The 26,439-nt window shown below is 44.0% G+C and overlaps 1 protein-coding gene across 7 annotated transcripts in view; it reads left to right on the top strand.

Annotated features, from left to right (window-relative positions):
* The window catches only part of SKAP1 (src kinase associated phosphoprotein 1), a 304,258-nt gene that overhangs the window by 6,760 nt on the left and 271,059 nt on the right, over nucleotides 1–26,439 (top strand). The gene's annotated exons all lie outside the window — the stretch shown is intronic.

The raw sequence follows: 26,439 nt of genomic DNA, 5'->3' as shown, positions 1-26,439 counted from the left end.
ATGCCAGTTTTTTTCCTTGCCACGGGAAAAGGCTGTTTAGATTCCTACCAACACACAACAAAACGTCATTTTCAGGAGCGAGCATTGTCAGGATCCCACGTGAGCACTGGTTCGAGTCCCAGCTGCTCCACTTCCGACCCAGCCCCCTTCTAATGCGCCTGGGAGAGTAGCGGAGGGTGGCCCAGGTACTTGAGCCCCTGCCCGCCCACTTGGGAGACCAGGGTGAAATTCCAGGGTCCTGGCTTCAGCCTGGCCCAGCCCTGGTTGTTCTGGCCATTGAGGGAGTAAACCAAGGGATGGGAGATCTCTCTCTCTGTTTCTCCTTTTCTCTCTGTAACTGCCTTTCAAATAAATAAATAGATCTTTTTATTTTATTTATTTTTTTTAAAGATTTATTTATTTGAAAGAGTTAGAGAGAGGAGAGGCAGAGAGAGAGGTCTTTTAAGAAGTGTCATTTTCCTAAACAATGATCATTCTGTCCCTAAGAATTCTAGTGCTATTAAGATATTTTTGCCCAATTTCTTAACTATAATATTAAATAGCTTTTAATTATGTTACATACAGGAAAAAGAAGGTAAGTTTCAAATTTGACCATCATCTGAGAATCTTAACATATTGACATAAGTATCGTAGATCTAATTTTTTCATGTTATAAGCCATTACACCCACAGAAATCCTATAATTTCTGCTACATTTATTCATATTTATTTCCCCTGTGTTTCCAAGTTCATTGCTTGCTTTTCCAGTTTGTCAGTGCTGTGTTATAGGCTAGGTGATTATAACAGATGGCTTTTCAGGTTGGAGTCTTTCCGTTCCACCTTTTAATTTTACTATCCAGTTTTTACATGGAAGGAGGGACAGATCTGGCTCAGGAGCAGAGTGGTTTTAGCATCCTGAGGGCTGCTGGCTTTGTTAAAATAACTTACAAATTGCTTAAATTCTTATCTAGGGTCTCTTACCAACATTTTTTAAAAAGATTTATTTATTTATTTGAAAGTCAGAGTTACACAGAGGGAGGAGAGGCAGAGAGAGAGAGAGGGAGAGAGAGAGAGAGGGAGAGAGAGAGGGAGAGAGAGAGGTCTTCCATCCGATGGCTCACTCCCCAGTTTGCCACAACGGCCGGAGCTTCGAGATCTGAAGCCAGGAGCCAGGAGCTTCTTCCATATCTCCCACGTGGGTGCAGGGGCCCAAGGACTTGGACCATCTTCTACTGCTTTCCCAGGCCATAGCAGAGAGCTGGATTGGAAGAGGAGCAGCCAGGACTGGAACCGGCATCCATCTGGGTTGCCGGTGCCTCAAGCCAGGGCGTTAACCTGTTGCACCACAGCGCCAACCCCTCTTCCTAACATTTTCGACAATCCAATGTTAGTGTGTAATGGGAAAATAAAGTTTTTAGTCAGATACTAGGAGATTTACAAGATGTACCAAGTAGCATATGTTTATACTTTCTTACACAAATATTGTAGTGGAGTTGGAATTTATTAAGCTACTGTATATTATAAAGCAGGTATGAGACATATGTTTGAGTACCTAGTTAGCTAGAGAAAATATCCCTTATCTACATTTTAAGAAGCTACATTTGTTTTTAAATGATTTTTCCTTTCTGATAACTCTTTGTGAGAGCTTCTTTATCTGTCTGGGGAGGAAGGAAGGAACATATATCCCTCAATGACTGTCTGGGAGTGGAATTTCTGGGTCATGGGGCAGGTGTGTGTCACACTTCCACCAGTGGTGTATGATCGTTCTAATTGTTCCATATCCTTACCCACATTACTGTATTGCAGTCCCTTTATTTCAGACATTTCTGGTGGATATCATGGTACTTTTTTTTTTAATTAAAAATACTCATAGATATATTGTGGGACATTTGTACAACACAAGCATAAAACTATTTCAAAAAAGTTAATGGAGCTGGCACTGTGGCTCACTAGGCTAATCCTCCACCTGCGGCGCCGGCACCCCGGGTTCTAGTCCTGGTTGGGGTGCCAGTTCTGTCTCGGTTGCTCCTCTTCCAGTCCAGCTCTCTGCTGTGGCCCAGGAGTGCAGTGGAGAATGGCCCAAGCTTGGGCCCTGCACCCACATGGGAGACCAGGAGGAAGCACCTGGCTCCTGGCTTCAGATCGGCGCTGTGCGCTGGCTATAGCAGCCATTTAGGGGGTAAACCAACAGAAGGAAGACCTTTCTCTCTCTCTCTCTCCCTCTCACTGTCTAACTCTGCCTGTCAAAAAAAAAAAAAAGTTAATGGAAAATGGAATTAGAGATACATTTATGTTGGTGTAAAAATATTTGAAACCTATGAATATGAGGGGCCTTAAAAAGTTCATGAAAATGTGTATTATGAGAAAACCATACATAGAATTTTTTTGCACAGAAATAATCTTTTAATTCTATTTTCCATGAACTTTTTGGATTACGCTTCTCCATTAGGTCCTTGATTTTTAACATAGCAGTGGTGGAGACTTTTCCATGTGGATGAATCAATCAGTCCACCTACCTACCTACCTATCTCTATTTTTCTGTCCATCCATTCATATAAAGTGCTGCACAGTATTTCACAATTTTAGCTACTCTGTTGATGGGTGTTTAGATTGTTTCCAAATTTTCAGTATTTCCACAATACTATAGAGAACGAGATCTCCATGTATACATCTTTATGTACACATACAAATATTTCTATAAGAGAGATTCTTAGACCCCCCATGAAGATTGTTTATCCTGGATTTCCAGGCAGGTGATTGGTGCAGCGGGTAAGACACTGCTTGGCACACCTGCGTGGGAGTGCATGGCTTCAAGTTCTGACTCTGGTTCTAACTCCAGCTTGCTGCTAATGTGCATCCTGGGGGCCAGTGACAACGTAGGTGGCTGGATCCCTCGCCACCCATGTCAGAGACCCAGACTGAGTTCCCAGCTCTTGGTTTCAGCCTAGTCGGCCCCAAACGTTATAGGCATTTGGGGAGTGAAACAACAGTTGCAAGATCTCTCCATGGCTGTCTGTCTCTCTTTACCTTTCAAATAATTTTAAAATGTTTTTTCAAAACCTTGTTATGTATGAGAATATTTCAGAAAGTCTGTAGAAAATGGAATTAAAAGACTAAAAGACAAGTGTTTTTTTTTAATTTTTTTTATTTTATTTTTATTTTTTAATTCTGGTGTAGTGCTATGGTGTAGTACAAAAAACCACCACCTGGGATGCTGGCATCCCATATGTGGGCCGTTTGTGTCATGGCTGCTCCACTTCTGACCCAGCTCCCTGCTAATGGCCTGGGAAAAGCAGCAGAAAGTTGGCCCAGTGTTTGGGCCCCTGATACCCAGCGGGGAGAAGCTCCTGTCCTTCCCCCTGTCCCTCCCCCTTGCCCTCCCCCTCTCCCCCTCCCGCCTTCCCCTTTCCCTGTTTCCCCCTCCCTCTCCCCCCCCCACTCTCTCCCTCTCCTAACTTTCAAATAAATAAATACATCTATTAAAAGAAATCCTGGTTTTCAAGGGTGGCCACCAGTACTTATACCTTTTTTTTAACTTCTATTTTTCATTTTTAGTTAAAATTTAAAGCACTCTCTATGTTTTAATTTCTGGTTTTTGTTCTGTGTTGTGACTATACAGCTATTTTCATCTTTCCTCTCTAAGAAGTGGAAGACAAATTAAAAATACAAATAGCACACATTTCTTGAGTCATGGGGCAGAAACAGTCAGCAGATTGAAGCTAACCACACCCAAAACATGCTGACAATTTCTCTATTGTGTACTGACAACTTCCTGCAAGTCAAAACAAAGCAAAGCTGGTAGGTATGATTTTAGCCTTGCCAAGTTTTACCTCTTAACAAATGGCAAAAAAAATGTGCCTTCAGGATGATAGCTAATTGCCAGATTAAAAATTAAATACAAGGCTTAAAACACATTGTTTTCAAAAAGATTTATTTATTTATTTGAAAGGCCAGAGTTAGAGGGAGGCAGAGACAGAGAGTGAGAGATCTTTCATCTGCTGGTTCCCACCCCTAATCGCTGCAAAAGCTGGGACTGGGTTAGGTTGAAGCCAGGAACCTGCAACTCTATCTGGGTCTCCCATAGGGGTGGCAGGGACCCAAACACTTGGGCCATCTTCTGCTGGTTTCCCAGGTGCATTAGCAGGGAGCTGGATTGGAAGTGGAGCAGCAGGAGCTAAAAGTGGTGCTCATATCAGATGGCGGTGCTGCAGGCAGTGGCCTAACCAACCATACCACAACACCAACCGCTAAAACATTTAAAACAAACTGAAAGTCGTTTTTCTCCACTATGACACTTTTATTTAGTTGGTGTGAAAATAGAGAAGACAAGCTTTTCCTGAAGGCTTCCATTAATAGGGCAGGAAAATTAACCACTAAAGTGTTAGGGATTTGATTTCAGTGGGATAGTTAAGAGTGACTGCCGAAATCTCAGTGGTCTGATAGATCCAGTGTGCCGGTGACAAGAAACCAGGAATTATTATTTTTGTTTCTACCAGCAGCTGTCAGTGAGACTTTGCGGAAAAGCTGGATTACCAGCTAGGCTGGTTTCCTGTGTCAGACAGCAATATATAACTTACAGGGCAGCTGTGACATTGAATTAGACGGATAGCCTGCTCAGGTGCTGTGTGCTCCAGTGAAATGTGGTTTCCTGCCCTTTCCAAGGTGGAGAGTGTTTTGACTTTGTGGGCGTGGTTTGCTGGGCTTGGGAATGGGGGCTGGGGTGGTGGTGGCCGTAGGCGGTCTGTGGGTGGAAAGGATGTCTTGGGGCCAGCATCATGCCATAGCAAGTAAAGCCACTGCCAGCAATGCTAACATTACATGCAGGTGCCTGCTCCCATCCTGACTGCTCCACTTCTGATCCAGCTCTCTGCTAATGGCCTGGGAAAAGCTGTGGAAGATGGCCCAAGTGTTTGGGCCCCTGCCACCCATGCGGGAAACCTGGAAGAAGCTCCTGGCTTTGGCCTGGCCATGGTGGCCATCTGGGCAGTGACCCATGGAGTGGAAGATTTCTCTCTGTCACTCCCTCTCTCTCTTTCAAATAAATGAATAAATCTTACAAAAAAAGAAAGAACATATTTTAGTCATATTTTGCTCATGGAAGGCCTGGGGATGTTGCAAACAGATGCTGCCTCTGTCCCTTTGTCAGCATAAGCAGAGAGCCCTGGGATGGACGATTGAGAGCCTGACCTCCTCTGCCTTCCCTCCCTCTTCTCCACAATCCCAGCAAACCCTTGCTACTCTCTCACTCATCTCCACACAGGGTCCCTCACCACCCTGGAAGCATCTTCTGATTGTTGAGGCTTTAACGGCTTCACAGAGTGTTCAGAGTGAAGCTACAACAAGATAGACATTTTCTTCTTAATTAGAACAAAGTGCTAGGTAGGCACCACTGAAGATTTAGAAAACGAGACTGCAGTAGCATCCTGCTCCTAGCATTTAAAAAAATCAGTAAATGGATTATTTTCCAGTGTTCACTTGGGTATTTTCTTATAAGAAAGAGTTTTTATGGGAAAAGAACCAAGTTTATTTAATTTTTTAAAAGATTTTATTTATTTGAGAGGTAAAGTTACAGACAGATAAAGGGAGAGACACAGAGAAAGGTGTTCCATCTGCTGGTTCACTCTCCAAATGGCTGCAACAGGTGGAGCAGAGCCCATCTGAAGCCAGGAACCAGGAGCTTCTTCCAAATCTCCCACATGGGTGCAGGGACCCATGAACTTAGGCTATCTTCTGCTTTCCCAGGCCATAAGCAGAGAGCTGAATCAGAAGAGGAGCAGCTGGGACACGAACCGGCACCCATATGGGATGCTGGTGCTGCAGGCAGAGGCTTAGCCTACTATGCCACAGTGCCACTTCCCCACCTCCCACCAAGTTTATTTTTTAAGATTGATTCCTGTATCAGCCCATTCCTAACTGTGGGGAGCAACTGAGACTAGACTAAATTACTGGAACTAAGACTAATTCTATGCATCTGATCTCCCACAATATGGCGCTGAGCGACAGCAAACAACTTCTACACAGCTGCCTCACCAATTTGACTGGTAAGCTGCAGGAGCTGATCCTGCTCCTGATTGGAGGAGAGCAGCGTGCTCGGCATGTGGGCAGCAGAGTTGGGATTGGTGGAAGAGGACTATAAAGGAAGAGAGAGACAACATGCACCAGGAACATCTGAGCAACCCCTGAGAGAGCCAGCCGGCGGTGTGCCGCTCCTCCGAGGAAGCAGGGAAAGTGGCGGGGGTGCCGCCCCTCCATGGGGAGGGGGGGGGCGGCAGCACACCTGGGAAGGACCAGCAGCTAACCCGGGACGGCGTCGTTCCTCCGCAAGTGAGGGAACGGCAGCTAACCCGGGAAAAGGGCTGGGCAAAGAGAACAGCCAGGGTCCAGTGTCGTTCCTCCGCGAGAGGGGGAGCGACACTAACAACTGCATTATGACTTATAACTCTGTTATACCTGGAGGAGAGGGCCATGGACCAATACTGATGGGGGCTGATCTTCCAACCTGGGCCTCCCAGAACTTGCCCTGTTCCTCCTTGTGGGTCAGGGGCACTCCATCTTCATCCCCCTCTTCCCCAACTCCAAGTTCTAGAGGGTGGTACTTGTGAGCAGGAAATGACTGTAGTGGGCAGGGCTAGGGAGGACTGAGATACTGATGGGAGCCAGCTTGGGGTTCTGAGGATTAGGGAAGAGACCATGTGAGGCGACAGAGTGAGGGCGGCAGGGGGTGTCCCTGGGGAGAGATGAGACACCCCCCCCCCCCGGTGGGGAGACCCGCAGGAGAAGGCAATCAGGATTTCCTTTCCTCTCATCTCTCTCTCTCTCTCTTCCTCTCCAGCTCTTCCTCATTGAGAGTGTGGCTACCAACATGCTTGGGGTGCTGTGCTGAGAGGAAGGGGGTTAGGGGATGGAGTGAGGAATGATGAGAGAAGTCAGCAGAGGGCTGTTGAAGCACAAATGAGAATTAAATCAGCAGCAAGCAGAGAAAATGGGCATTTCTGCCATGGTGCCCAGCCAGGACAGCCCTTCACATTGGAAGAGTATTTGCAAGTTCTTGGAGACCTCTTTGTACTGAAAGAGGGCCTGAGACACTGCTCAGCTTTATGCTCTATGGAATTAATTTTGTAGGTCATTTTATCCTGTGCTAACCCTTTTGCCCATAGACAAAAATCTCAGATATTTCCTTGGGTATAATGCTAGTATAGGCAGAAATTGATGGCATTCTTCTTTTCAGAAATGTGAGTTGTGCCTTAGTAGCTCAAATACTTTTACAAAATATCCCCTCCAGGAACACTTTGATTGGTAGTTGGTTGGGGGAATTGTTCTCAGCAACATTTGCCCATTCATCCTGCTGCCAAATGAAAGGTTGATTGAAGCAAAGTTTTGAGTTTTAGAAACATGTATCAACAGAAGCATTCTCAGAGGTTAGGGAACACTGACTTAAGTATTTTTTTCTTTCATGTGTTAGGAGCATTGCTTAGAAAGCAGAAGGGGCACATTTATCTTTTAGTAGTATGAAAAAAAGTGGCCCATAAGATGCCATTCTCCTGCAAATAGAGAGAAGAGGAGCCTTGTCAGTGCACAAGGTCAGAGTCTTCAAACTAGCGGTCTGGGTGCGTCCTTCCCAGTCAGTCTTTTCAGCAAGCCAAATGCTAGCGCAGTCATCTGCCGGGCTGTGATGACCTCACGTCTCCAGTGCTGCGTACACCCCCTCTGGTCCTTGTCCTTCAATCTCGTCTTCCTGCTTTCTCTTCCTACTCTGACTTGCTGGCGTAGATGTCTGCAAACTGCCTGGAAGCTGAGGAAATTCTTATTTGAGGACAGCTGTTTGTTTTGGGAAGATGCATCTTTCCCAGAGCTGTGTTTAGTTTTTTTTTTCTTTTTTTAAATATTTATTCATTTATTTGAAAGTCAGAGTTACACAGAAGAGAGGCAGAGAGAGGTCTTCCATGCGATGGTTCACTCCCCAGATGACCGCAATGGCCAGAGCTGTGCCGATCCAGGAGCTTCTTCCGGGTCTCCCATGTGGGTGCAGGGGCCCAAGGACTTGGGTCATCTTCTACTGCTTTCCCAGGCCATAGTAGAGAGCTGGATGGGAAGTGGAGCAGCTGGGACCAGAACCGGCGCCCATATGGGATGCTGGCGCTTCAGGCCAGGGTGTTAACCCGCTGAGCCACAGCACCAGTCCCTGTGTTTAGTTTTTAAATATAGGACTTCAAATTATTGTATATTACTTGTAGTAGAAAATACTGTATATTTCTGCAAGTTTGCTTTCAAGATAATCCCGTTCCATGTTCCGATTGCTCTGGAAATTTATGTTTTGTTTTGTTTTAAGATTTATTTATTTGAAAGGCAGAGGAAGAGAGGGAGAAAGAGAGGTAGAGATCTTTCCTTCATTGGTTTATGCCCCAAATGGCTGCAACAATTGGGGCTGTGCCAGGCTGGAACCAGGAACCAGGAACCCCATCCAGGTCTCCTATTTGGGTGGCAGGGACCCAAGTACTTGTGCCATCACCCACTATTTCCCAGGTATGTCGGTAGGGAGCTGGATCAGAAGCAGAGCAGCTGGGACTTGAACCGTCACTGTGATATGGGATGCTAGCATCGCAGGTGGCAGCTTAACCTGCTGCACCACAATGCCAGCCTCAGTTTTCTGCTCTCCAAGTTGAAATTCTTTCAGTCCCTCCAAGTGAACTAGAATCTCTCACCTCAGGACCTTTGCACATGATGCTCCCTGTGTGGGCCATTCTTTTCTTCATCCTACTAACATCACCTCTTCCAACCCCATTCCACATCCTTGGGCTGCTAATATAGGGTTTCAGATGAAAGATCACTTCTCTGAGAGGTCTCCCTTGATCTGCTGTCTCCTCTATTCTAGGTACCTCTACCATGAACCTGCACACCCATCATTTCCCTTATTGTAGCTTATATCACAATGTTTTCTACTTATTGAAGCCTGTGTCCTTTGCTAGAGTGTAAACTCTTAAGGTAGAGATTCGATGTATTTGGCTCACTGTTCAGTGCTTAGTATGTAGTAAGTACTTAGCAAATACTGACTGAAGGATAATCGCATTTGGACAGTGTGGCATTGATCAATGGTGTTGCCTGGGGAGTTCTGGCGTCAGTGTTGTAGCAGTAGCAGCAAGAGTCCTCTGAGGCTCAGTCACTCCGGCCTGTGTCTTGTCTCAGAGAGATGCGGCAGATTCTTCATCTCACGACCACAAAGAATGAGGCACAGGGCCGAGGAAGGCATGAACAAAGCTCTCTGGCAAGGGGCTGGATGCCCTGCAGGGCTGCTTACACCTACCTGCCTTTCAAGACTGCATGGCTCAGAAATTCTCTCTGATTGGTTAAGGTAAATGCTAATAAGGCTTGCTTACATGAGCCAATCAGGGAACTAATATTGGAGTAGCCTGTTTTGCGTACAAGTTTGCGGAGTGGGCAACAGGTCCATTTGGCAGATTCCACAGTAGCTGAAGATTACATTGTTTCTCCCTTCTCTGCATCCCTCAGGGCTCCTGGAGAGTTACCTCCTACATGTTCTTTCTTTCTAGGGGCCCCTGAAGTTCCTATCAGTAGGTTTCTGATTTTGCCTTTTCTCTTTGATGTGAGGGGTATTGCTCCCTCCCCAGTTGAAGGTAGCTGGGAGGACCCTGCAGCGTCAGTGTTGTGAAACTGGAGGCCCCTCAGAGATGTTCTCACAGGGTCAGGGCTGCTTTCCACACCAGGTGTTGAGGTTGCAGGAGACGGAGGCTTCCTGGTATGAGGAGAAGTTCTGTATATAGTAGAAGGGTTCTTGCTAGTAAAAGGTCAGCTAATAGGAAACCCACCAGAAAGAATGGTGACCCTGTTAGATGAAGAAGTGATACACTGAGGGAACTTTTTAAATCTGTTCCCTTCTAGTGGGAAGTTGTGTGTTCCCAGCAGTGTTACTTGGGCACTTTGGGTTGTAATCACATCCTGTTTTAAATAAAGGAGCAAAAGATCTATATATTGGCCTGTAATTTTCTCTCCTTAGTGTCTTTATCAAGTTTTGGTTTGAGGGTTATGTTGGCTTCATAAAATGTCTGTGTAGAGATACAATCCCTCATATAACCTTTGCTATTTTTTTAAAGCTTTATTTATTTATTTATTTGGAAGGTAGAGTGATAGAGATAGAAAGTGATTTTTCCATCCCCTGGTTCACTCCCTGGCAATGGCCAGGACTGGCTCAGGCTGGAGCCAGGAGCTCCATCCAGGTCTCCCACATGGGTGGCAGGGACCCAAGTACTTGGTCCATCATCCTCTGCCTCCCCGGGTGCATTAGCAGGGAGCTGGGTTGGAAGCAGAGCATTTGTGACTCCAACCAGTGCTCTAATATGGGATGCTGGCATTGCAGGTGGCTGCTTAGCTCACTGTGCCACGTCGCCAGTCCCTAACCCTTGTGTTTGATTCCATCACACTTTCCTGGTGATATACTTATTCCTTTAATAAGTTTGTGGGTGTATTTTTAGAGCAGCTTTTAAAAAAATGTGATGAGACAGATGGAGGAGGTTAGCTTTGTGTCTTTCTATTCCCCTGAGTAGATGACACTTGCAGGTGAAGGAACAAATACTTGAATTAACATGTGAACTCCTGAAGTGTTTTGAAAGGAGGACTTTCAAGAAATTAATTTGAAGTGAAACTTAAAAAACCAATGTCATAATAAAAATATCAGCTTGTCCTTAGTGACATTATTGGGGGACAATTATGTCCTGTTAATTCCTTTTTACTGATTGATTTTAATATACACAAATGTGATTGTGTAGGATATTTTATTTGTTAAGAATTTAGTAAAGATGTTTGTTAATGAAATCTCATTAAAGTTTGGTGGAGGGGTATAATTTAGTAAGGCTTGTTGAAGTGCAAAAATATATTTATATTCTTGTGTCACCTATGGGAATGAAGTGTGCACTTTGACACTCCATCTGTCATTGGATCTTCTATATCCTCCTCTTTCCCTCTGTCCAGGGAGCCTCCTTTCCAGATATCATAAATATCTGAAAATTGGGGCCAGCACTATGGCATAGTGGGCTAAACCTTCGCCTGCAGTGCCAGCGTCCCACATGGGCACTGGTTCAAATCCTGGCTGCTCCACTTCTGATCCAGTTCTCTGCTCTGGCCTGGGAAAGCAGTAGAAGATGGCCCAAGGCCTTGGGCCCCTGCACCTGCGTGGGAGACCTGGAAGAAGTTCCTGGCTCCTGGCTTCAGATTGGCTCAGCTCCAGCTGTTGCAGCTATTTGGGGAGTGAACTAGCAGATGGGAGACCTCTCTCTCTCCCTGCCTCTGCTTCTCTGTAATTCTGCCTTTTAAATAAATAAATAAATAAATAAATCTTTAAAAAGAATCTGAAAATCAGCTCGGTCCACTACCAGCAAGTGAAGTGAAGGTGGGGAATGAAGTCTGTCTAAGCCAACTGTGAGTAATATTACCTCATGCTTGCATAGTGATTTTGATCTTTCTTTTTCTGATTCTAAAACACATTTTTAGAACATTTAGAGATATAGAGAGTTCAAAGAAGATGATATAAATGGCTATAATTTCACTGTGTTGTTACTATTCTGATATTTATCATAGTACCTAACTGGCATGTAAGAAGGACTCAATAAAAATTAGGTCAATGAATGGATTGGACTCACTTTTTAAATTTGAGAAATAATAAGATTATACCATTTGTCAGTTTTTAATTAATACAGTTAATTTTTTAAATTAGTTTTAAATTTATAGAAAATTCGAGCAGATACTACAGATTCCCCGGTTCCTCCTCCTCCCTGTGGCTCCCTTCGTTATTAACATTTTACGTTATGATGGTGCTTTCATTACAATTAATGAGCCAATATGGATACATAATTAATGAAAATCCTCGATTTATTCAGTTTCGCTGCCTTAGCTGATACCCTTTTTCTTTGTTTCCTAAAAATTTATTTACTTATTTATTTGAAAGAGAGACAGCTATCCTTTCTGCTGGTTCACTTACCTCATTGCCCACAACAGCCAGAACTGGGTCAGGCTGAAGCCAGGAGCCTGGAGTTCAAGCAAGATCTCCCACATAGGTGTCAGGGACCCAAGCATCTAAGCCATCACCTGCTGCCTCCTGGAGTGCACATTAGCAAGAAACTGGAATTGGAAGCGGAGCCAGGACTCAAACCCGCGTGCTCTCCGATGGTGTCTTCATTTCTGTGCCCACTGCCTGCCTCACCTAATGCCTCTCTCTCGTCCAGGATTCTACTCAGGACACCTCATTTAATTTACTCTGCTCAGGCACCTCTTGGCCGTAGCCATTTCCCAAACTTTCCTTGTTCTTCATGACCTCGGCAATTGTGAGGGTTGTTGGCTAGGAATGTTGTAGAATACCCCTCTACTAGAATTCAGTATTTTTCTCATGAGTAGACTGGGGTTATGGGTTTTTGGGAGGAAGCTCACAAAGGAAAAGCACCATTTTCATCACATTCTATCAAGGGTTCATACTATCAGCGTGATTTATGACTGTTGGTCTTGACCCGACCACCTGGCTGATGCAGTGTTTGTCAGATTTCTCCTTGGTGAAGTGACTCTGTAGTCCTGCTTCCCTTACTCTGCTCTTTGCAGGGAAGAAGCTGTGTGCAGCCCAAATTAAGGACTGGGAGGGCGAAAGCTCTTAGAATTCTGCTGTATCAGAGACTTGGCTCATTTTCCATTTAATTTATGGCATCATTTATGTCAGTATTTATCAGTATGGACTCATGAATTTTTTTTAAAGATTTATTTATTTATTTGAAAGTCAGAGTTACACAGAGGAGAGGCAGAGAGAGAGAGAGGGAGGGAGGGAGGGAGGGAGGGAGGTCTTCCATCCGACAGTTCATGGTTCACTCCCCAATTGGTCGCAACGGCTGGAGCTGTGCCGATCCGGAGCCAGGAGCTTCTTCCAGGTTTCCCATGCAGGTGCAGGGGCCCAAGGACTTGGGCCATCTTCTGCTGGTTTCCCAGGCCAGAGCAGAGAGCTGGATCAGAAGTAAAGCAGCCGGGTCTCGAGCTGGCACCTATATGGGATAACGACACTTCAGGCCAGGGCGTTAACCCGCTGTACCACAGCGCCAGCCTCTGGACTCATGAATTTGAATAAGTATACTTATTGTAGACTTCAGGTTATAATCAAGTATTACTTAATTTTCTTATTCAAATTGTTCCAGCTTTGGTCATTGTGAGCCCTTTCAGCTTGCATTGGTGTCTCTTTTGGTATGTCATGTGTGTGTGTGTGTGTGTGTGCGTGCGCCTGAATGTCCTCCTTACTTCCTGGTAGTGCAAGATGCTCCAGGCTCATCTTGTGTATTTCCTGCCCTGGTCCTAGGATCAGCCCCTGCCCAGGGAGGTTGGGTTCCTGTCGCTCCCCGTCTTCGTGGAGGAACGACACAGGACCCTGCGCTGTTCTTTCGTCTGCTTGGCCGTCCCCGGGTTTGCTGCTGGTTCTTCCCCGGTTGGCTACTGACCCTTCCACCTCCGTGGAAGGGCGGTTCCCCCTGCCACATTCCTCACTTCTGCGGGGGAGCGGCACACCGCCGGCCGGCTCTCTCGGGGGCTGCACAGGTGTTCCTTCAGATAGATGTTCCCCTTAGATGTTCCTGGTGCATGCCGTCTCTCTCCTCCTTTATAGTCCTCCTCCGCCAATCCCAACTCTGCTGCCCACACGCCGAGTACGCTGCTCTCCTCCAATCAGGAGCAGGATCAGCTCCTGGAGGTCATCACTCAAGTTGGCAAGAGGCAGCTGCGTAGAAGCTGTTTTCTCCTCTCCCAGCACCATATTGTGGGAGAGCAGATGCATAGAATAAGTCTTAATTCCAGTAACTTAGTCTAGTCCGGGTTGCTCCCAGTTGCTCCCCACAGGTTCCTTTTATTGATGAATGGTGCTGGCAGCCAGCATGTGGGTGCTCGGTGTGCTCCTTGTTACTGGGTGTCATGTATTTTAGGTCTCCTGAGTTGAGGAAGCAAAGCAGCATATGTGTACAGGGGCCTGACCTAGATGCACATCTACAGATATTTCTGGACGTGTTCATCTGTACCTGTTTGAAATCAAACATGAGTTCTCGTTGGTGTCTCCAACTCTAACTCCTTACTGCATAGATCATTCTAGAGTCTTCTTGCGACTTGCTGTCTCCCTTCCACTCCAGCAGTGAGAAAGCTGGTGCCCACCATTTCCTGTCCCTTTCCTGGATTGTCCAGCTGGAGCAAACACGTACGGCGGTGTGAGAATTGCCCTCGTAGGCATGGCAGAGCCCAGTGTTCATATGCGGTTCCCTTGGCTTTCACTCATTTCCAGAGCCACTTAGCACCATTGTCCCATGCCCTCCTGGGAGTTTCTTTCATTCATTGTAATACAGTTAGATTCTGTTGTTTCAGTCCGAATTCTTTCATGAGATTTTCCATCCTCCTAAATGTTTTTTTTAAATTTGCAGACATCACAGTTCACCTTTATGTTATAAAGTTTTATAGATTTTGTCAGGTACATGACATCATGTATTTGGCACTACAGTACCACAGGATATGGTTTTACTGCCCCCCAAATGCCCTGCATGTCCCCCGATTCACCGTTCCTGCCACTCTCTTGAACCCATTGCCAACCGCTGATCTTTTAATGGACTCCAAGGTTGCCTTTTCCAGAATGTCAAATAGTGGGGCTCCTACAGTACTTGTCACCCGGGCTTCTCTGGCTCAGCAGTATGCACTTAAGGTTCCTCCGTGCCATCGTAGTTCATTAATTTGTAACACAATAAAATTCCACTGTCAGGATGTGTCACAGTTTGTTTATCCATTCTTACCTATTGAGGGACATCTTGATTACTTCTGGTCTTTGACAATTACAAATAAAGCTGCTATAAATATTCATTGTGGGTTTTTGTGTGGACATGTCCAGCTTTTTTCTACTCAATTGGATAAATATTTAGGAGCATGCTTTCTGGGTTTTGTGGTAAGACTATGTTTAGCTTCATAAGAAACTGCCAAACAGCCTTCCAGAGTGGCTGTTCCGATTTCTTCCAGTCGACCCTGTTCTCCTGCATCCTCACTGGCCTCAGGTCCCCTCAAGGTTTTAGCTTTAACTATTCCAATAGGTGCGTGAGGATACCTCATTATTGTTTTAATTGACAACTCTCTAGTGATGTGTGATGAAACACATCTTTTCATATGCTTATTTGCCATCTGTAAACCTTCTTTGATGAGGCATCTATTCAGATCTTTGGTCTACTTTTTATTATATTGTTTTCTCACTGACTTTTAAAGAGTTCTTTCTATATTTTGAATACAAGTTGTTTGCCAGATGTGTGTTTTGCAAAGATTTTGTTCGTTTACAGTTTGTCTTTTGTTCTCTTAGCATTTTTCACAAAGCAGAAGTTTTCCATTTTAATGAAGTCTAACACACCGATTTTTAATTTTATGTGTCATGTTTTTGATGCTGTATCTGAAAATTCAGTGTCAGACTTAAGGTTACCCAGGCTTTCTCCTGTGTGTAAGTTTGTGTAGTTTTTTGTCTTACCCTTAGGTCTGTGATCCACTTTGAGTTAGGCTGAGACGCTGGATTGGGATTCTGTTTCCCACTTCAGAGTGCCTAGGTTTGTGTCCTGGCTCTACTTCCAATTCCAGCTTCCGGCTAATGTGCAGCCTGGGAGGCAGCAGAAGATGGCTTAAGTTCCTGAGTCCCTACTACACATGTGGGAGACCTAAAGTGAGCTCCAGGCTCCTGGCTTTGGCCTGGTCCAGTCCTAGCTCTTGTAGGCAGTTAGGGACTGAATCAGCAAATGGAAGATCGCTCTCTGTCTCTGTCTCTTACTGTCTCTCTGCCTTTTTTTTTTTTTTTTTTAAGATTTATTTATTTATTTGAGAGGTATAGTTACAGACAGAGGGAGAGTCAGAGAGAAAGGTCTTCCACCTGCTTGTTCACTCCCCATAAGTCTTTAACGACCAGAGCTGGGCCAATCTGAAGCCAAGAGCCAGGAGCTTCTTCTGGGTCTCCCAGGTGGGTGCAGGGGCCCAAGCACTTGGTCCATCTTCTACTGTTTTCCCAGGCCGTAGCAGAGATCTTGCTGGATCAGAAATGGAGCAGCCAGGATTAGAACTGGTGCCCATATGAGACGCTGGCACTGCAGGTGGAGGATTAACCTTCTGCACCACAGCGCCAGCCCCTGTGTCTCTCTGCCCGGATGTCCATTTGTTCTAGCACCACTTGTTAAAAGACTTCCCTCTCTGCGTTGAGTTTCCTTTGCTCTGTTGTCCAAGACCAGTTGACCGTGTTTGTGCAGGTTTCTTCCGGGGCTTTCCGTTCTGTTTCATTGATCTCCATTTCTGTCCCTTCAACAGTTCTGCTCTGTGTCAGTCGCCACAGCTTTAGAGCAGCAGCGTCAGCCCCCAGCTTTCTTCCTCCTCCTCCTTCAGTGTTGTGTTAAAAACATGCTGTGAGAGTTTTTTGCATTCCTTAAATTTTCTTCCTGAATATTATTTTCAAATTACTATATAATATTATATAGATCTATGTATAACCAATAATCAGTGTGAAGTGGAAAAACTATAGAATAGCTGGCATCTTGTTGTAAATGAAGAGTAAAAGGTCGTATTAGCACAGGGGGCTGGCACTGGGACAGCAGGATGAGCCACTTGTGATGCCAGCATCCCATTTGGAGCGCTGGTTAGAGTCTCTGCTGCTCCACTTCCTGATCCAGTGCCCTGGTAATGTGCCTGGGAAGGCAGTGGAAATGCCCAAGTGCTTGGCCCTGTCGCCCATGTGAGACCCTGTTGGAATTCCAGGCTCCTGCTATATCTTGGTCTAGCCCTGACTGTAATGGCCATCTGGGGAGTGAACCAGCAGGTAGAAGATCCCTTTTCCTCTCTCTCTGCCTTTCAAACAAACAAATCAATCTTAGGGAAGAAAACTCGTGTTAGCATAGAACAAAAACTGAAGAAGTAGTAGGAGTGGTCGGACAGTTTTGATTTTGTTCCCTATTCCAGTTTCTTTGTTTTCCAAATTCTCTACAATGAGCATCTACACTTTTTTTCTGAAGGAAAAAGATAAAATACTTTTGTATTTGTTTTCTACAGACTGAGAAATTTCTGTTCTTTCTTTTTTCAGTTTACTTATTTTCGTAGTTGTATGGTGTTCAAATTTGAATGCACCACAGTTTATTTACCAATGTTTATGCTACTGCATTAATATACTGAGAGTAGCAGAACAGAAGTGTAACTAAAAGCTCAGACACTGCAGCCAATACTGGGTTTGTATTTTGGCTGCATCAGTTGCTAAGTGTATAACCTGGGAGAAAGTTTCTTAACTTCAATTTATCATCCAGAAAATGGGATACTAGCATCTACCTCAAGTGTAATGCGCAAAGTATCCTGATGTGACATGATGTGATGTTTATATTAGAAAAGATTTCTTTCAAAAAGGTTTATCAGCTAACAGGAAACCCACAGAGTGCTGAGTTGATTAAATAGTGATACCCTGGGAAACCTTGTTGAGTCTCTGGTGTTCCTGGGTGAGTAGTGGTAAGGAAGCTGCTCAGGCAACCTCAGGTTCACCGTGAGTAGTACAGCCTTGTAAATTGAAGGACAAGTTTATTGTATATATATTTTAAAAGATTTATTTATTTGAGAGGTAGAGTTACAGACAGTGAGAGGGAGAGACAGAGAGAAAGGTCTTCCATCCATGGGTTTACTCCCCAAATGGCCTCAATGACCTGAGCTGGGCCGATCTGAAGCTAAGAGTTTCTTCCAGGTCTCCCATGTGGATGCAGGGGCCCAAGGACTTGGGCCATCTTCTACTGCTTTCCCAGGCCATAGCAGGGAGCTGGATCAGAAGTGGAGCAGCTGGAACTCGATCTAGCGCCCATATGGGATGCCAGTGTGGCAGACAGAGGGTTAACCTACTGCGCCACAGTGCTGGCTCCCATGTTTTGTATATTGATCTCTAATTATCTTTCCTTAAGTATCTTTATCAAGTTTTGGCGTTTGAAGTACCTGCTGTATAGAATGAGCTGGAGGCCGGCACCGCGGCTCACTAGGCTAATCCTCCGCCTTGTGGCGCCGGCACACCGGGTTCTAGTCTCGGTCGGGGCGCCAGATTCTGTCCTCGTTGCCCCTCTTCCAGGACAGCTCTCTGCTGTGGCCAGGGAAGTGCAGTGGAGGATGGCCCAGGTGCTTGGGCCCTGCACCCCATGGGAGATCAGGAAGAGCACCTGGCTCCTGTCTTCGGATCAGCGTGGTGCGCCGGTGCCGGCCACAGCGGCCATTGGAGGGTGAATCAACGGCAAAGGAAGACCTTTCTTTCTCTCTGTCTGTCTCTCTCTCACTGTCCACTCTGCCTGTCAAAAAAAAAAAAAAAAAAAAACTGGAAAGTGTTCCCCTACTTTATTTCCTGAGTCTGTGTATGACTGGTACTATTCCTACATTAAATGTTGGAAAGCTGAGCCTCACTTTATTTTTTTTCCAGAAAGAATTTTTTAAAGCTATACATTCAGTTTCTTTAATAGACATAGAACTATTCAGATCTTGCATTTTGTGTACATTTTGTTAAGTTGTGCTTTTCAATTTTTTTCACCTAAATTGCCAAATTTACTGGCAAAAATATGTTGACAGCGTACACTTATTCTTTGAAATTTTGTGGGATTTTTCATAATGTTCCTTCTTTATTCCCAATACTGGTTGTGGTGGTGGTATGTTTGTGTTTTCCTTTTATAAATCTTTTAGGGCTTATCAACTTATTTATTTATTTTTTAAAAAGAACCAACCAATATTTTTTACTGTTTTGTACTTCATTGATTTTTGTATTATTTCTTTTCCTACTTGGAATTTAATTTGCCTGTTTTTTTCAAGTTTTTTTTTTTTTAAAGATTTATTTATTTATCTGAAAGGCAGAGTAAGAGAGAGAGAGAGAGAGAGAATGAATGAGAATATCTTTCATCTGCTGGTTCACTCCCCAGATAACCACAACATCTGGGGTTGGGCCAAGCTGAAGCCAGAAGCCTGGAACTCCATCTGGAACTTCCATGTGGACAACAGGGGCCCAGGCACTAGAGCCATCTTCTGCTGCTTTCCCAGGCACGTTAGCAGGGAGCTGGATTGGAAGTAGAGCAGCTGGGACTCCAACTGGTACACATATAGGCCACCAGTGTCACAGGTGGCAGCTTAACGTGTTGCGCCACAATGCCAGTCCCTCTTTTTAAAGTTCTTAAAGTGAAAGATTATTAATTTTTAAAACACCTTCTCTAATATATGCATTTAAAGCTATGTATTTCCTTTAAGTGTGGATTTAGTTGCATGCTACAAATTTTGATTTTTTTATTAACATGTAATACTTGTACTTTTCATGACATTCAGTACAATATATCAGTGTGTGTGTGGAGCATAAGATTTTCAAATTGGCAGTGTAATTGTGCTGTATTTTATGATCATTCAGCTTGAAATATTCAGTGTGTTCAGAGAAAAATATTTCTTCTTTGATCTATGTTACTTCAAATTGTTGAGGCTTTTTAGTTATCTTATTGTTATTGATTTTTAACTCAATTCCTTTGTGGTCAGAAAATACACTCTGTAAGGTTTTCTATTTTTGACATTTATTAAGACTTATTTTTGGGGCCGGCGCTGTGGCGCAGTGGCAGCTGTGACACTAGCACCCATATGGGTGCTGGTTCACGTCCCTGTTGTTCCACTTCTGATACAGCTCCCTGCTAATGCACCTGAGAAAGCAGCAGAATATTGCCCAAGCTTGGGTTCCTGCCGCCCATGTGGGAGACCCAGATGAAGCTCCTGGTTCCTGGCTTCAACGTGACCCAGCCTAGGCTGTTCTGGCCATTTAGGAAATAAACCAACAGACAGAAGATCTCTCTTTGTGTCCCTCCTTCTCTTTTTCTGTAACCTTGCCTTTCAAATAAATAAATAACTCTTTATTTAAAAAAGACTTATTTTTTGAATCAGAATATGGTATGTCTTGGTGAACACTCCATGTGCCTTTGAACATAACGTGTGTTCTTGCTGCCATTGGATGTAGTGTTCTGTGAATGTCAATAGGTCTGAGTGAGTGATAGTGCTGTGTGGGTCCTCTGTGTCCTTACTCTTTGTCTAATTGTTCCATTAGTTTCTAAGAGAGGGTGGCAGAATCCCCAGAATGATTATGGATATGTCTTTTGCTCACTTTAGTGCTGTTGGAGTTTGCTCCAAGTGTTTTGACACTCACTTATTATGTGCATGCATGTTTATTATGATTGTATCTCCATCATGACTTGTCCTTCTTATCATTATGAAATAACTCTGTCCCTGGTAATACCCCATCTTTAAGTCTGGCAAAGATAACTAAGTCTATGTCTTAATTTTTTTTAAAGATTTATTTTATTTATTTGGAAAGGCACAGTTACAGAGGGAGAGACAGGGAGAGATATCTTCTATCCAATGGTTCTCTCTCCAAATGGCTACAATGGCCAGGGCTGGGCCACCCTGAAGCCAGGAGCTTCCAGGTCTCCCACTCAGGTGCAGAGACCCAAGTACCTGGGCCATCTTCTACTGCTTTCCCAAGCCATAGGAGAGAGCTGGATTGGAAGTGGAGCAGCCAGGGTTCAAACTGGTGCCCATATGGGATGCTGGCAATGCAGGCGGCAGCTTTACCCACCATCACAGAACTCAAATTACAATCAGAAAATTAAAATCACATATTTCATTGTCTTTTTGTTTTTCTACTAGTGCTCCCTTTTATTCTGCCTATTTTTGTACGATTGTGCTTTGTCTTCTTTTTCCTTGATTATATTTGCTAATGGTTTATCAATTTATTGGGTCTCCCCCCTCACCTCTGAAAAATCCTGGCTCTTACACTTATTTTAGCATTTATCATTTTCCCCCTAGTTTTGAAGTTAGTGGTAAAAACCAAAAGCCAATGGAACTCTTAAATGTAAGATCTTGTGTGAAATCCCTGTACAAAGTGGAGGAAAGTCAGGCGCCTGTAACTAAAGCAGGGGAGAGGCTGGGGAGGGAGGGAGCTTCCCAGGGCCCCTCCCTCCGCCTTCCACTCTCCTCCTTCCTGGCCAGGGGCTTGTGCCTCCAGAGAGCACTGTGGGGAAACCACTGCTCTGATTCACTCATTTCCGCTTTCATCTTTATTGTTTGCGTCTTCCTCTTTTCCAGGGGCTCCTTCTACTGCCCTCTTCTGATTTCTCAAGTTCAGTAGTTGTTGCATTTATTTTTGTTCTTTCATGTTTAACATGGAAAGATTTAAATGTGAACTTCTCACTGTACAATGCTGGCCACATGTCTTGTAATATTTTGTGTAGATTATTTTCTACAAAGGAAGTGATTAGAATTTTTGAGTTTCTCTTGGACCCATGATGCAAGTAGCTGCTGTGTATGTTTTCAAAGTTCAAATGGAGGGATTTGTTTATTCTTTTTAAAATAATGATTGATTCATTTATTTGAAAGGCAGAGTTACAGAGAGGAAGAGAGAGAGAGAGATCTTCCATCTACTGGTTCACTCCCTGAATGGCCCCAACACCTGGGCTGCTCTGGGCCCAGCAGCTTCTTCTGGGTCTCCCCCATGGGTGGGAGGGCTCCAATTACTTGGGCCAATCTTTGCTGCTTTCTCAGACACATTAGCAGGGAGCTGGGTCAGACGTGGAGCAGCAGGACTTGAACCAGCGCCCGTATGGAATGCCTGTGTTTCAGGTGGTGGCTTAACCTGCTGTGCTACAATGTTGATCCCTGTTGACTGTTTTTAGTATTAAGTTCTGGTTTTATTTGATTGTAGTCATAAAATCTGAGGCCAGCACTGTGGCATAGTGGATTAAGCTAATGCCTGCAGCGTTGGCATCCCATATGGGCACTGGTACAAGTCTTAGCTGCTCCACTTCTGATCCAGCTCCCCGCTAATGGCCTGGGAAAGCAGCAGATGATGACCCAAGTGCTTGGGTCCTGACACCCGTGTGGGAGACCCAGATGGAGTTCCAGCTCCTGGCTTCTGTGTGGACCGTCCCAGCTGTTCCAGCCATTCGGGGAATGAACCCGCAAATGGAAGATCTCTCCCTCTCCCTCTCTCTCTGAACTCTGCCTTTCAAGTAAATAATTAAATCTTTTTTTTTTTTTTTTTTTTGACAGGCAGAGTGGACAGTGAGAGAGAGAGACAGAGAGAACAGTCTTCCTTTTGCCGTTGGTTCACCCTCCAATGGCCGCCGCAGCCGGCACGCTGCGGCCGGCGCACCGCGCTGATGCTGATCCGATGGCAGGAACCAGGAGCCAGGTGCTTTTCCTGGTCTCCCATGGGGTGCAGGGCCCAAGCACCTGGGCCATCCTCCACTGCACTCCCGGGCCACAGCAGAGAGCTGGCCTGGAAGAGGGGCAACCGGGACAGAATCCGGCGCCCCAACCAGGACTAGAACCCGGTGTGCCGGCGCCGCTAGGCGGAGGATTAGCCTAGTGAGCCGCGGCGCCGGCCAATAATTAAATCTTTTAAAAAGAATAATATGCTGTGAACATTTGTGTACTTTTTATTTTTTTGAGCACCTGTTTTTACTTCTCTTGGAGATATAACCAGTAGTGGAATTGTTGGATCGTGCTTGTGTGCTATCACTCCATTCAGTCACTTAAGACTCTTTTTCAAAGTGGCTGCACCATTTGACATTCCCATCATCAGTGTATGAGGGTTCCAGTTCCTCTGCATACTCTGCATGTTCATTTTCCAGCGTTTTGATTGCAGCCATCCTGCGGGATGTGACGTGATACCTCACGTGGTGTCGATGTACCTTTCCCTGATAGTGATACGGAGCGTATTTTCACCTGCTTGTTGGCCACTTATACATCTTCTTTGGAACAATGTCTATTCAGTTCTTTTGCTCACTTAAAATTTGTATGGGTCTTTTCATTACTGAACAATAAGATTTCTTTATATATTCTACATACGAATCTGTTATCAGCTTTATGATTTCCAAAAATTTTGTCTTACTCCATGGGCTATCTTTTTACTTTCTTGATGACATTCCTTGAAGCACAATAGTCTTTCATTTGAATCAGGTCCAAATTACCTGTGTGTGTTTTTTTTTTTTTAATCTTTCATTTCTTGTTCTTTTAGTACCATAACTAAGAAACCATTGCATAATTGAGAGTCGCAAAGATTATGCTTGCTTCTAAGAGTTTTGTAGCTTTAGCTCTTTTATTAGATATTTGATCCATTTTGAGTTAATTTTTTTAAAAGCTATAAAAATTTGAGAAGCAGAGAGGGAGAAAGCACACAAGCACACACACTTCCATCTATTGGTTCATTCCCTAAATTCCTGCAATGGCAGGAATACCAAAGCCAGGAGCTGGATTCCTAATCCAGGTCTCCCACATGGGTGACAGGAACCAGTCATTTAAGCCATCACCACTGCCTCCCAAGATCTGCATTAGCAGGAAGCTATAGCCAGGAATTAGAGCTAGAAATCAAACCCGGGCATTCTGATACAGGATGCAGCCATGCTAACTTGTATCTTATCTGCTTGGCCAACTGCCTTCGCTTCCCATTTTTGTATATGGTATAAGGTCAGAGTTCAACTTATTTATTTGTTGAGGGAAACTGTTCCTTGTTGAGTTGTCTTGGCATACTTGCCAAAAATTGACCATAGATGTGAAGGTTTATTTATTATTTATTTTTGACAGGCAGAGTTAGACAGTGAGAGAGAAAGACAGAGAGAAAAGTCTTCCTTCCATTGGTTCACCTCCCAAATGGCTGCTATGGCTGGTGTGCTGTGCTGATCCGAAGCCAGGAGCCAGGTGCTTCCTCCTGGTCTCCCATGCGGGTGCAGGGCCCAAGCACTTGGGCCATCCTCCACTGCCTTCCTGGGCTATAGCAGAGGGCTGGACTGGAAGAGGAGCAACCGGGACTAGAACCTGGAGTGCTGGTGCCACAGGTGAAGGATTAGCCTAGTGAGCCACGGGGCTGGCCGTGAAGGTTTATTTTAAGATGCTCATTTTTTTTTTCCTTTTGTCATATGTTCATCTTGATGCCTATTCAATTTTTTTAAGATTTATTTATTTATTTGCGAGACAGAGTTACAGAGGCAGAGAGAGAGAGGTCTTCCATCCACGGGTTTACTCCCCAAATGATCACAAGTGCTGGAGCTGGGCCAATCCAAAGCCAGGAGCCAGGAGCTTCATTCAGGTATCCCACTCCACTGCTTTCCCAGGCCATTAGCAGAGCTGGATCAGAAGTGGAGCAGCCAGGACATGAACCTGTGCCCATATGGGATGTTGTCATGGCAGGTGGAGGCTTAAGCTACTACACCACATTGCCAGCCCCTCCATATTATCTAATTGCCATAACTTTGTAGTAAAGTTTGAAATCAGAAAATGTGCAAATTTGGTCTGTTTCAAAAATTTTGGGTATTCTGGCTACTCAAATTTAAAAATGAATTTTAGCCTCACCTTGTCAGATTGTGCAAACCAAACCAGCTGGGATTTTGATAGGAATTGCATTGAATCTTTAGATAAATTTGGGTAATATTACCATCTTTACAGTATTAGGTCTTCTGATCCATGAACATAGGATATCTATTTATTTAGATTGTCATTAATTTCTTTCACCAATGTTCTGTCATTTTCAATGTTTAAGTTTTGTTCTTTTGTTTAATTTATTTTTAGGCTCTTAAATCCTTTTTAATGCTATCTTAAATGGAATTTTAAAAGCTTTGCTTTTTGTTACATAGAAATAACAGTTGATTTTTGTGCATGGATCTTCTGGCCTGCAAACTTGCTGAGTTCTTTTTATTTTTAGTTCTAGCAGTTTTTTAGTGGATTCCCCAGGGTTTTCCATATAAAATATCATGTCGTCTGCAAATAGTTTGTTTTACCTTTCTAATCTGGATGCTTTTAAATTTCATTTTCTTTCCTAATTGCCTTGGCTAGCATCACTAATTGGTACTAAAGGCAGGATCCTTGTCTTGTTTCTGATCTTAGGAATAAGAGGGATGCACAATCTTTCACCTGTAAATATGATGATATTGTGGGATTTTTGTAAATGCTTTCCATTAGTCTGAGAAAACTTTCTTCTATTCCTAGTTTGCTGGGTGTTTGTTTTTTATTTTTAATCATGAAGCATTGTTGAATTTTATTAAGTGCTTTTTCTGTATCTATTAAGATGAGAATGTGGTTTTGCCCTTTATCAATGAATGTGATGTATTACATTAGTTGAATCTTGAAAGCCATTTATTTTTTGCTTTTTAGTTCAGCTTCCCATTTCCTCATTCTTTAGAAGTCAAAGGACCCTGGAGGAACTCAGTAAAGGAGTTATGCTCTAGATGCAGAGTTTGGATGTTGATGGTGGTCCCTTTTGAAAATTTCAACATCCAGTACTTTGTGCACCATCAAAAGTCCTAGTAATGGCTATCTAGGATTTTTATTTTTTGGTTTGTTAAATGGTGTGAATGGAAAGCAGTTTTTTCAGGAGTGCTGTGTAGCCCAACTCTTTAAATTTATAACATTGTCTTGATAGTATGTATTGATACAGTTTTACTTACAAGTAGAATTTTTGTAGGTGGAACATTTTAACCATGTTATTTATATGATGATGGTAAACCTTTTATGCAGAATAAAGTGTGCAGCTAGTATTTCTGGCAGTCGTAATTATCTTCAGTGTACTTTTGTCTTTGAAAATTGGTAGAACCCTCAGTTTCTTCCTTCAGCAGATGATTTGTTTTGTGCTATGTATTTCCATCATGTCTCTATTTTATAAAGTATGTTCACATTAATTGCAGTTTCCTTATCTTGGACACATTTTTCTTTTCCATCTGAGTTCCTTCACTTGGCTGCATTGTCATTTTCATTGATGATGTATCTGCTAATTAATGCTGCTTCTTTGAATGCCTGCCCTTTTTGTTCTTGAGTTTGCATTCAGCTCTGTTTCTTATTCCAGCTCTATTTATTGGTATTTCTTTCTGGCTTCTATTGGCCTGTGACCTTCTGTAGCTTATTTGTAATATTTATGTGTCCATGAGGTTGACAGTGTATCTTCTGCTATCAGTGATAATTAATATGTAAATTTTTCTTTAGAATGGTTTAAAAAATGGTTATTTCTTATGGTTATGACATGCATAGCTTTCTAAATTCAGAAGGTCTTGGGTTATTAGAACATGTCACTGGTAGATATATAGTTTAGTTATTCTTTTATTCTGATAAAATCTACATAATATAAAATTCACCATCTTAACTATTAAGTGTACACTTCTGGGCTGGCGCCGCGGCTCACTAGGCTAATCCTCCGCCTAGCGGCGCCGGCACACCAGGTTCTAATCCCGGTCGGGGCGCCGGATTCTGTCCCGGTTGCTCCTCTTCCAGTCCAGCTCTCTGCTGTGGCCAGGGAGTGCAGTGGAGAATGGCCCAAGTCCTTGGGCCCTGCACCCGCGTGGGAGACCAGGAGAAGCACCTGGCTCCTGGCTTTGGATCAGCGCGGTGCGCCGGCCGCACAGCGGCCATTGGGAGGTGA

This window comes from Oryctolagus cuniculus, chromosome 17, assembly GCF_051225735.1.
Source record: "Oryctolagus cuniculus isolate XC-2025 breed Fujian yellow rabbit chromosome 17, ASM5122573v1, whole genome shotgun sequence".
Classification (NCBI taxonomy): Eukaryota; Metazoa; Chordata; class Mammalia; order Lagomorpha; family Leporidae; genus Oryctolagus; species Oryctolagus cuniculus.
Note: the sequence above shows the minus strand (reverse complement) of the source record. Positions and strands in the feature narration are given on the sequence as shown.